Below are 12860 nucleotides of genomic sequence, written 5' to 3' on the forward strand. Positions count from 1 at the left end.
AACCCAACCCTGCCTCCCTTCTAACCCAACCCTGCCTTCCTTAGCTTGTTCGTTCTACTTAACCTAGGCATTTAGAGCCCGACCTTGCACCCTTAAGGCAATCATTTGCCTTGATAGTTTTCTCTACCCTTCTGCGCCTGCACTGGTGGGAGTAAGAGAAATATTTTAGAGCAGCGGTTCTCAACCTGTGGCCCAGTCAGAGCACAGCTGCGGCCCATGTGGCATCCTCAGGGCCATACAGATAGTATTGGATGCAGCCCACGACGGTAAATAGGTTTAGAGCAACAATTTAATATAGGGGCCTTCTGCAAGATGCAAAGAATAAAGCCCCCGCACACTGACGTCAGCGGATCTCGGATTCAGAACAAAGGAGGGTTATGGGTAGTAAAGACATGGCAGTGCCTAATGGCAGGCGGGGTGATGCACTAGGGAGGAGAAAATCCTGTTGGGGAATGTCGGGCGGAGGACAAAGGCAGTCTGGGATGAAGCTTGGTGGCAAGGTCTCATTTCCATGCAGCCTAGGCACAGAAGAATTCAACTACAAATCCCTGGCACTCAGAAGTCGTCAGATAGGACCTGCGTTTGGCCTGCCAGTGAATGCGTAATAGATCTCTCTGGAGCTGTCAGGACCCATAACAGGGCAGTCTTACCTAGTGGTCGGAACCAGGGGTGGTGTCGGGGTCGCGGTCAGGAGTCACGTTGTGACAGGGCCTGTCTCAGTTTCCCTTTGTCCTCTCCTGAAAAGAACACTCTCAGCGTCAGAATCAAAGCCCACCTCTGGGTGTAATTTATTGGTACATACCCGTGCAGCAGTTCCCCGGAAGCCTGGTAGAACAATTCTCCACAGTAATCATGTGAAGTACAGCAGGTTTTCCATTGCCCTCTCTGGGGATACCACCTCCAGGTCACCCCCCGAGAGTCAATCGCATCACCCTGATTCCAGGGCACCGCTCCCCAGGCCTCCCTGCCTGAGCCTGACCAGTCTTCCTGCAGCTCTCTGCCCCAAGGGCTCCCCCTCGTACAATGTTCCTCTCCTCCAGGCCTGTCAGAGAGCCCTACCCTTTGGCTCAGGGAGAGCCTCCCTCCCGCAACAACCCTCTTGCTTCTGGGCTCAGCTTCCCTGACCACTCTGGATCTTCCCTTTCTGCCCAGGGGGCACTGCCTGACCTGCTCACTCGCCAGGGCCCCCCAGCGCTGGCTGGTTCTCATTGACAGTCCTGTTCCAGCTCCCATCTGAGCTCAGCTCCCTTTACTGGATCTCCTGTAGTTCTTGTCCCAGCAACTCACGCCTCCTCTTCCTTGCTGCTTCCTGTCTCTCTGAGACTCCAGCAGCTCTGACGGTGTCTGACTGCCCAGTCTCCTACCCTCCAGGGCCCAGGTGCCCTCTCATAAGCCTAATTCGGGGTCAACTGACCAGTTACAGGTGCACCGGCCTCTTCCCTCTTAAAAGGCCACCAGGCTGTGACAAGAGCACCACGACCATCTAGCCTGACCTCCTGCATAGGAACCCAGGACCTTCCAAGCCAAAGCACACAATCCTTCAGCTCAAGCTATAGAGGCAAGTTCTCTGCCTAATTGTGATAGCAGCCATGTTTCTTCTCTGTGTCGCAGCAGGGTCAGAGAACACCGGGTAAAAAAGGGCTACTTACCTGCACAGTAAGTGGTGCTCTTCAAGCGTGTTGTGCACAACAACATTTAGAAAAGGGAAGAATAAATTCTCTATACAGATAAAAAATGGAGTCTGTGAGGAGAAATGGGAAGCTCTGACTTTCACCTCAGGCAGTAAGGAGGAATGGGGAGGGAGGCAGGTCAGCACCCCACTTTACGCCGTCGGCTCAGAGCATGAGGGCATTAGGGCAGGCAGGCTTTGGCCTGTCAGTACTGACTGCAGTGGGCACACACCCAGCGACAGCAGACTGGATACCCGCACAAGCACGTGAAGGAGACAATCATGATGTCCACCTGTCACAGCCTGTCTGACACCAAGACTGTGAGATCTCTGGGCTGGATCTAATCTTCTTTCTTAGGAGTCTGTACAGCCCCTAGCACAATGGTGCCCTGCTCCTTGACTAGGGGTGGGGTTCCTAGCCACTAGCATAACAGACATAAGCAACAGCAACCCTGGGAGACACTCCCATCTTCTTTCCCTCCATGAGCGAAGCAGGGCCCAACAGCACAAGGGTCGTGTCAACCCTTCAACCTGTGTAGTAGAATTCTGCCACCCACTCACAGCTGATGACTTTAGAAAGCTGGCTTTTAAACATCTATTTAGAGGAAAGGTGGGGGGCAGGGAGATTGGCTTGAGAGTGGAGATGAGCCCCGTGGATTTATTCACAAGGCTAAGCCAAGGAAAATTGTCTCTTGCTCAGTATCTTCCTAGACAAACAATGTGTTTTTTCTCCACCGCTGTATATTTTCCCGGGGGTTGTGTTAAATATATTCTGACACTGTTTACATCCTCGTACCGTTGTGTGGCTGCTTCCACATCAACCACCCCCGGAAATTTCACAAATAACTCACTGGGCAAGAAAAATGTGTTTGGGCTTGATTTTTAAAAGACAGCGTTAACATTCCTGGTATAAAATAAGACTTTTCACATGCGCTCTTGGCCCACCAGAGGGCGCCCCCCACCCCCCCAGGAGTAGAGAACTGTATTGAAAATGACCCAGAGAAGGCCTGGGCACAGATAAGGAATATCTGCATGCAGCCCACAAAGGAACGAAATCAGCGACAGAGGTTGGAGGGCAAGAGAAAGAGAAACACAATTCAAGGAAGGAAGATTCAAGGCTGCGGCAGCACGTCTGTGTCTATAAAGATGAAATCGCAGTCTTGGCCGGTTTCTGAGGACAAGCCATAAAGCAGTGCTGGCTTTCGGTCCTTCAAAGGGGAGCAGTTTCTTGTTCCTACTTCAGACAGAGGACTGGGAAAGAATCCAGTGTGTCGTTATGGGCCTGCCCCCCTTGTGCAGTCATCGCCGGCTGTGCTGAATGCGTGGGAAATGGAACCCCATGGGAAAGGTAGCACTGTACAGTCACTTTGGACATGAGTAGCGGGTCCACTTCGGGTTACTCTGTGCCAGAGATGTACGGTGGGGCTGAAAACAAGCCCCATCCTAGATTCGTCTGGACTGGATTCCTGCAGTCTGAGTCTACGTATTGCCCTGGAGGGGTTTGCTGGCCTGAGCTTCTCTTCCACACATCTACATGGGGCAGGCTACATCCCCAGGTTGTTGTGCTCACTTGTTTTTTCCTACAACATGCAGCTCCCCATGCAGTTGGCTGAGACTGGGAAACTTTGTGAGGTGCTCAGAAATCACATCCTTTGCTGGGAACTACCCTAGTCTCCTCCTTTCCCTGCTGTGCAAGACTGACTACTTGTGTTCACTCTCAGTCCTCAGCCGGGTCCCCTAAAGTGAACATAACATAAGAACGGCCACACTGGGTCAGACCAAAGGTCCATCAAGCCCAGTATCCTGTCTTCTGACAGTGGCCAATGGCAGGTGCCCCAAAGGGAATGAACAGAACAGGTTATCATCAAGTGATCCATCCCCTGTCACCCAATCCCAGCTTCTGGCAAACAGAGGTTGGGACACCATTCCTGCCCATCCTGGCTAATAGCCATTGATGTACCTATCTCCCTTTTGAACCCCATTATAGTATTGGCCTTCACAGCACCCTCTGGCAAGGAGTTCCAGAGATTGACAGTGCGTTGCGTGAAAAAAATACTTTCTTGTGTTTGTTTTAAACCTGCTACCTATTAATTTCATTTAGTGGCCCCTTGTTCTTGTATTATGAGAAGGAATAAATAATACTTCCTTATTTACTTTCTCTATACCGCTCATTATTTATAGACCTCTCATATCCCCCCTTAGTCGTCTCTTTTCCAAGCTGAAAAGTCCCAGTTTTATTAATCTCTCCTCATCTGGAAGCCATTCTACACCACTAATCATTTTTGTTGCCCTTTTCTGAACCTTTTCCAATTCCAATATATCTTTTTTGAGATGGAGCGACCATATCTGCACACAGTATTCAAGATGTGGATGTACCATGGATTTATATAGAGGCAACATGATATTTTCTGTCTTATTATCTATCCCTTTCTTGATGATTCCCAACATTCTGTTCACTTTTTTGACTGCCGCTGCAGATTGAGTGGATGATTTTGGAGAACTATCCACAATGACTCCAAGATCTCTTTCTTGAGTGGTAACAGCTAATTTAGACCCCATCATTGTGTGTATTATAAATAGAGAGAGAGACAAAGTTAGGATTATGTTTTCCAATGTGCATTACTTTGCATTTATCAACATTACATTTCATCTGCCATTTTGTTGCTCAGTCACCCAGTTTTGAGAGATCCTTTTGTAGCTCTTCGCCGTCTGCCTGGGACTTAACTTTCTTGAGTACTTTTATATTATCTGCAAATGTTGCCACCTCACTGTTTACCCCCTTTTCCAGACTGTTTATGAATATGTTAAATAGGACTGGGCCCAGTACAGATCCCTGGGGGACACCATTTCCCTCTCTCCATTCTGAAAACTGACCATTTATTCCTACCCTTTGTTTCCTATCTTTTAACCGGTTACCTGTCCATGGAGACTTATTACTGTTTAGTTTATCAACTAGTTCCAAAACCTCCTCTAATGACACCTCAATTTGGGACAGTTCCTCAGATCTGTTACCCAAAAAGAATGGCTCAGGTTTGGGAAGCTCCCTCACATCCTCAATAGTGAAGACTGATGCAAATAATTCATTTAGTTTCTCCGCAATGGCTTTATCGTCTTTGACTGCACCTTTAGCATCTTGATCGTCCAGTGGCTCTCACTGGTTGTTTAGCAGCTTCCTGCTTCTGATGTATTTAAAAAATGTTTTGCTATTACTTTTGGAGTCTTTGGCTAGCTGGTCTTCAAATTCTTTTTTGGTCTTTCTAATTATATTTTTACACTTCGTTTGCCAGAGTTTATGCTCTTTTCTATTTTCCTCATTAGGATTTATCTTCCACTTTTTAAAGGTGCCTTTTTGCCTCTCGCTGCTTCTTTTACTTTGTTGTTTAACCATGGTGGCTCCTTTTTGGTTCTCTTACTGTTTTTTAAATTGGGGAATACATTTAAGATGAGCCTCTATTATGGTGTCTTTAAAAAGTTGCCACGCAGCTTGCAGGGATTTTACTTTTGCTACTGTAGCTTTTAATTTCTGTTTCACTAACCTCATTTTTGTGTAGTCCCCCTTTCTGAAATTAAATGCTACAGTGTTGGGTCGCTGTGGAGTTTTCCCTGCCACAGGGATGTTAAATTTAATTATATTATGGTCACTATTACCAAGCCGTCCAGCTATATTCACCTCTTGGACCTGATCCTGTGCTCCACTTAGGACTAAATCAAGAATTGCATCTCCTCTTGTGGGTTCCAGGACTAGCTGCTCCAAGAAGCGGTCATTTAAGGTGTCAAGAAACTTTCTCTCAGCATCCAGTCCTAAGGTGATATGTACCCAGTCAATATGGGGATAGTTGAAATCCCCCATTAATTATTATTATTATTGAGTTTTTTATTTTAATAGCCTCTCTAATCTCCCTGAGCATTTCAGAGTCACTAACACCATCCTGGTCAGGTGGTCTGTAATATAGACCTACTGCTATAGTCTTATTTCCCAAGCATGGAATTGCTAGCCATAGAGATTCTATATTATAATTTAGATCATTTAAGATTTTTACTTCATTTGATTCTACGCTGTCTTTAACATATAGTGCCAATCCCGCACCAGCACGACCTGTTCTGTCCTTCCGATATATTTTGTACCCTGGTATCACTGTGTCCCATTAATTATCCTCATTCCACCAGGTTTCTGTGATGCCTATTATATCAATCTCCTCATTTAATATGGGGCACTCTAGTTCACCCATCTTATTAGACTTCTAGCCTTGGTATATAAGCACTTCAAAAACTTGTCATTTTTGGCTGTCCCCTATTGCGTAACATAATTGAATGGGACTTTTTTTTCATTTGACTGTTTCTCATCAGATCCTCCCTGTATTTTATCATTTTCCATCCTCTCCTCCTTATGGGGACATAGGGAATCTCCATTTATAGATCCTCCCCTAAGGGATGTCTCTGTCCAAACCACATGCTCCTCCGCACCTGTCTGCTTTCCCCCAGCCCTTAGTTCAAAAACTGTTCTACGACCTTTTTAATTTGAAGCCCCAGCAATCTGGTTCCACTTTGGTTTAGGTGGAGCCCATCCTTCCTGTATAGGCTCCTCCTCTCCCCAAAGCTTCCCCAGTTCCTAATAAATCTAAACGCCTCCTCCCTACACCATCGTCTCATCCACGCATTGAGACCCTGCAGTTCTGCCTGTCTAACCGGCCCTGCACGTGGAACTGGAAGCATTTCAGAGAATGCTCCATGGAAGTCCTGGACTTCAATGTATTACCTAGGAGCCTAAATTTGGCCTCCAGGACCTCTCTCCTATCCTTCCCCATGTCGTTGGTACCTACATGTACCACGACCACCGGCTCCTCCCCAGCACTACACATAAGCCTATCAAGATGTCTCGAAAGATCCACAACCGTTGCACCAGGCAGGCAAGTCACCATGCGGTTCTCCCGATCATCGCAAACCCAGCTATCTATGTTTCTAATGATCGAACCGCCCATTACTAATATCTGTCTCTTCCTAATAACTGGAGTTCCCTCCCCCGAAGAAGTATCCTCAGTGCGAGAGGATACCACATCATCATCTGGGAGGAGGGTCCCAACTATGGGATCATTTCCCTCTGCTCCAGTTGGATGATCTCCTTCCCTGAGGCTTTCATCCTCCTCAACAGCACAGAAGCTGTCAGACCGGAGGTGGGACCGTTCTATGGTGTCCCGGAAAGTCTCATCTATGTACCTCTGTCTCCCTTAGCTCCTCCAGCTCAGCCACACTGGTCTCCAAAGCTCGTACATGGTCTCTGAGGGCCAGGAACTCCTTGCACCGAATGCACACATACGCCACCAGCCTGTAGGGCAGGTAATCCTACATGCTGCACTCAGCGCAATAAACTGGGTAGCTCCCACGCTGTTGCTGGACTTTGGCCCACATTATCTTTTTACTCCCGAAGCTTGTACCCTTTTTGGTGCTTTGTTTTTATCAAGCAGTGTTTTGACCTTTAAGTGCAAAGAATGTTCGGTGTATCTAGCCCCTGCTCACGCTCCCCCTGTAAACTTCCTTGCCGAACTCCCCTGTTAGCCGCTCCTGTTCGCTAGCTCCTCTGGTCGCTTAGGAGTGGGCTTTTTAAAGCCCTGCTGTGCCTGAGTAGCCCCGCCTCCTGGTTAAGGGTTGACTAGTTGCCCCGACAAGACGCTCCTAGCTCTCAGCCTCGCCTAGCAGGCCGCTAGGCTCAGCACACGCACGGTCCCCCAAACAAACAGGCCACACGGTATATTTCAGTCAAGCAGCAAGCACACCACAAACACTACAGACAACAAACTTACCCCAAGGGTCCCGCAATCCCTCCTCCTTCACCAGGCGAAGTCCTTCGCCAAACTCCCCTGTTAGCCGCTCCTGTTCGCTAGCTCCTCTGGGAGTGCTATGGGACAAATCCAGACCTGGCACTAGCAAGTGCAGCTCTATTGGAGTGAGGCCAATGGTGGAGCCATCCACCCATGTCTACAAGGGAGGTTCGTCTGTAATCTGACCCAGCCTTCAAACTATCTCCATAAACAACAGGAGTCCAGGACAAAACTTTACCCAACAGCTACATGCACAAGAAAGAAGCGACATGAGGCCTCTGGAATGCCAGCTTTTAGTATACATGATTTGATCAGTGAACCAGGCACATCGGGACTTCTAAAATTCCATCTGAAATACATTCCAGAGCTCCAGAAATATGGATCAACCCATTGTTTTCGGCAGCCACTTATTAAAGTAATATAAACCTCAAATAATATCCATAATTATTTCCAGATTGTGGCCTGGTGGCTTGAAAACCCCCCCTCACATTGGAAAAGTTAAGTGGTATTTATTGAATATGGAGGTGGAGTATATATTCCTTTACTGCTCTGGCTAACTGCTCTCCACACCCGCCCCCTCACTGCATATGTCTGTAAAAAGGGAACCATCTGATGCAAAAGGACTGAGCGACGTCTGTTTAGAAGAGTCAAAGTGCAAGAAGATTTTCAGAGTGCTACAGTGCTGGGGGTGATGTGGACGGCATCAGGCTCTGCTAATGTGATACCAAGTCACATCCAGACCAAATTAGTCAAAACTGTCTGTTCAGTGGCCTGTGCGCAGTGAATCTGATGGTCACATTCGAGTTCTTTTGCAAAGGTGTCCACCCCACAAAAGCCACCGGCAGAACTGGAGCTCAGTGCCCTCCCTTGATGGCAGTCACATGATGGAGGCCAAGCCTAAGGTGACTCAACTCCCCTTCCCAGGTCAGTACTGGGGTACGCTAGCAAGGAACCTGCACAGCTGCTGCCCATGCATTTACAGAAGAGCTCATTCTCCAGGGCTCCAACCTGCCCCCAACAGGAAGGAGAATAGTCAGAAATAAGAAGCCTCCCTTCAGCCTGGTGCCAGTCTTGACCTTCTGGAAATACTTGGCTTCTAAGCTCCTTGGGGAAGGGGTCCTCATGTAGTCCTGTGTTTGTACAGGGCCCGGTACTAGCTCTGACACTGGTCCACGTTTTCCTCACGGATCTGGAAATAAATATACAATCACTGCGGCCGACAGAGACATTGGTGGAGTGATCAATGAGGATGGGGCTGCCATAAGGTGAACTGGATTGCAGGGCAAGCTGGACCCGTTAAAACAAAATGCATTTTAATCCAGCCTAACTGAGAGCTGTACACCTAGGAACAAGGAATGCAGGCCAGACCTGCAGAGTGAGGAACCGTACCCTGGAAATCTGAGTCCGGAAGGGATTCAGGGCTCATCGTGGCTGAACAACGCAACACGAGCATTGCGCTGGGAGCATGGCGAAAAGGACTAATGTGATCCTTGGATGTGTACACGGGGGGGGGGGGGGTAGTAAGTGTAGTTAAAACACATGCAGCCAGTGACTTTCTGCGGGTGTTGGCCCAGCTCTGTGCACACAGCAGACCTCACGAGAGCTGCCCACAAGACTTGGTTTAGTAGCAAAGGCACCCAGCCAGGTTTGTCAACTAGAGAATGGTGCTAGTGCCCCCAGACTCGGCCAGACCACTAATACATGGATGCTCCTGACAATGGACCAGCTCAGTGAGTGGCGGGACTTTCCATCCCCCTAGGCCAGACAAAGACACTCCCTCTGAGACCCCTCTTTATACACCGATACAAACAAGTTACGTGGCTTGTTACCACCCTTTACCTTGTATATGTTGGTTCAATCAAAACATCTCTAGCCATCACGCTGCCATCCTGACCTTATCTTTCAGAGGGGGTCAGCGTGCCCTTGTATCATCTTTGGGTGGTGTGTTTACACCGTAACCCTGTATCGGGGTGTTGGGGGAACGGGAGGAGCCTGAGCGGAGGTTGAGCACCCCAAGGCAAGAAGGAAGCTGGTGCTAGTGGCACTATCTAAATAATAAACCCATTGCCTGTATGAGAGCCACTCTGTAGCTTGAGCCAGGCAGAACTTAAAGCCACAAGTGGCTACAGCTTGAGCTAAAGGGCCATAGCCAGGAGATATAACAGCTCATATTCAGTGGTGCAGCAGGGGACTTGAAATACATCCTCACCAGCGGGTTACACCTCTTCCAGCCCATCAACTGCAAGGAGAGGAGATCTGGAATCACTTGGAGAAATGGCAAAGAAAAGGGGATGCAGCAGGGACACACACACACACACACACACACACTCACTCTCTCTCTCTCTCTCTCTGAAACTTACATCAACCGCTTTTGGAAAATAGACACCGAGCCCCAGCCGCTCGGGAAGTTTAGGGGCCTAACCGTGTGCCTGCTTTGCACGAGCACCTGGCAAGCCTGCATGTGGAAATCAAGTCGTTGCGCATGCGTACGGCTGGTGAGGAGCAGCTGAGCAGCCTGTCACCTGATTTGCACAGGCAAAATTAGGCTCCCGATTGCATCCAGCAATTGCTCACTCAAATAAGCAAAGGTCTGAAATTCTTGGTGTCTGCCAAAACCAGCCGTGTGTTCTGTAGCTGTAAAGGCAAACAGGCCCTGCCCTGTAACCCTGGCTGTTTCTTGCTTTTTCTGAGTGAATGAAAACCCACTGAAATAAAGGGGAATCTTTCCATTGACTTCAATGGACTTGGGATGAGGTTCTCATAACACTGGCTAAGAGCAGGCAAGCCGGGCTTGGTTGCCATTAAGCAAGCTCATCTCACACACAGCTCTGCCAAGGCCCCTCCGATCCCACTTGCATTACCCCATTAAACTCTTTCATAGTGCGTAAAGCTCTTAGGAGCGTGTGCGCGCATTGTGGGGAGAGGGAACTTTTGTATTAGGTATTTGTGAGATCAGAAAATTAGCAGAGGCTAGAGGTGTCAGCTTCACCGGCATCAGCAGGGTACTGCGCAGGGCTGTTTGCTATTTACATCTGCTTCTGCTCTGAGTGCAATCACGGGACTTATCGCTGGGTCATTCCCACTGAGACGTGGCAGCTTGCAGTCCGACAGCAGGCCTCCCCACCCCCCCATTGGCAAGAGACTCCATTGCACTTTCAAAACCAGGTACAGCAGGCCAGGTCCTGAGAGGCGCCCAGTGCCAGGGGCTATGCCTTTAAGGGCTGAACTTCCCAGAGAGAGGCCAGGGGGGTTGCTGCAAAGCTCTTGTTGTTATGCTCATCAGCCAGTTGGAACCATCCACAGATTAATGCACTGTAAGCATCGGGTGATCACTGAATAGCACATGCAGGACCTACCAACCCCCTTTCATTTCTGTGGGAGCCACAAGCGCTCAGCCTCTCTCAGGATCTCACAACGGGGAGCTCTTATCTAATAGGGACAAGAAGCCCCAGACCTCTCCTTCCTCCCCGCCACCCACCAGAACAGATTCTATTCTGAACAGGCCTGCGGATAAACAGTCTCCCCATCCTGACACTGAATCCACACTAGCTAGTGAATTCACTGGCAGGGCAAGATTCCCCACCCCCACCCCACCAATGTGCAGCAGCGAGGGGCTCGTGGCAATGAGCGTGGGCTATCCATCTAGACAGCCCTGGCTCTGCGCTGCTCCCGGAAGCGGCTGCTGAGTCCCAGTGGCTCCTGCTGGTGGCAGGGGGTCTCCGCGTGCTGCCCTCCCCACTGTGCCAACTCCGCAGCTCCCATTGGCCAGGAAATGCAGCCAATGGGAGCTGTGGGGGATGTGCCTGTGGGCAGGGGCATCGCATGGAAACCCCCTGCCCAGGAGCTGCTGCCAGAGGGATGCACCGGTTGCTTTCAGGAGCCGCCTGAGGTAAGTGCCGCCTGGCCAGAGCCCGCACCCCTCGTGTGGGGCTGACGGGGGAGCCTCAGGCTAGCCCCACCCTGTCTCCCATTTTCCCTTTGGGAAATATGGTTCCACCTCCTCAGGGGAAAGGCAGAGGCCAGCACCCAGGGAGAACGCCAGGGATAAAGGCATTTGCTTCAAGAAAATAATAGGATTCGTTTAGTCTAAATGTATAGGCGAGGCTCCCCCTGCTGGATTCACAGCACAAACACAGGCTTTAGATATTGGGCTCGCTTGCCTTTAAAAATCTCTCCAGATTTACATCAGAACTGAAGCTTTCAGCCCAGCAGGCTGCTGTCGGGGCTGGGAATGAGCCCTGTTCCTAATAGAACTAACTGGCGCCTGTCGAAAACAATCCCGGCTCAGCGGCCTGGGGATATCCGAGTTAGCTCTACCTTATCCGCTCTCTTGACTCAGCTCCGCATAGACTGTACGTGAAAGGCAGCCTCCTCTGGGGTGAGCACAGCAGCCAACGCACAGCTGACTCGTACTGGGTATGAAGTGCAGAGCTGCTTTTGAAGCTCATGCTGCTTTGACACAGCATCAGGCACTTGCTATTTACATCACATTTTGGAAGCGTTTCCTCTGCGTAATCCAGTTACAGGCAGACGTTTCTTTGGGCCAGATCCTCAGGGTTTCACTCAGTCCTTGCGCCCTGGGCCTTTGCCAGAATAAGGCCACATTGAGATTAGCACTTATGTCAGCAAAACTTGTGACACTCAGGAGGTGTGAAAAAAACAACATACGTTTTGCCGGCACAAGCGCTCGTGTGCACAGCGCTATGTTGGCAGGAGACGCTCAGCCACCAACATGGCTACCACCCCTCGTTGAGCTGATTTGATTATGTCGACGGGAGAGCTCTCTCCCGTCGGCATAACGCAGCTACACGAGCGATCTTACAGCAGCAGAGCTGCATCGGTACAGCCATGCCATTGTAAGGTCTCTAGTGCAGACATGGTCTAAGGAGTGAAGGAAAACGGCCCTGTTCTGATAGCTCTTGGATATACACATACTAAAAGAAGAAAGAAAATTTCCATGTACACCCACATCTTGAATACTGCATGCAGATCTGGTTGCCACATATCAAAAAAGATATATTGGAGTTGGAAAAGGTACAAAGAAGGTCAATAAAAAAAGATTAGGGGGTATTGAATAGCTTCCATATGAGGAGAGAATACAAAGACTGGGAAATGATAGAGGTCTATAAAATATGAATGGTGTGGAGAAGGTGAATATGGTAGTGTTATTCACCCCCTCACAAACACACAAATCAGGGGGCACCCAATAAAATTAATGGGCAGCAGGTTTAAGACAAATATAAGGAAGTTCTTCTTCACACAACACACACAGTCACAACCTGTGCAATTCATTGCCAGGGGATGTGTGAAGACCAAAATGGTAACTGGATTCAAAAAAGAATGACATACGTTTGTGGAGGATAGGCCCATTAATG

This window comes from Mauremys mutica, chromosome 5 (genome assembly GCF_020497125.1).
Source record: "Mauremys mutica isolate MM-2020 ecotype Southern chromosome 5, ASM2049712v1, whole genome shotgun sequence".
Classification (NCBI taxonomy): domain Eukaryota; kingdom Metazoa; phylum Chordata; order Testudines; family Geoemydidae; genus Mauremys; species Mauremys mutica.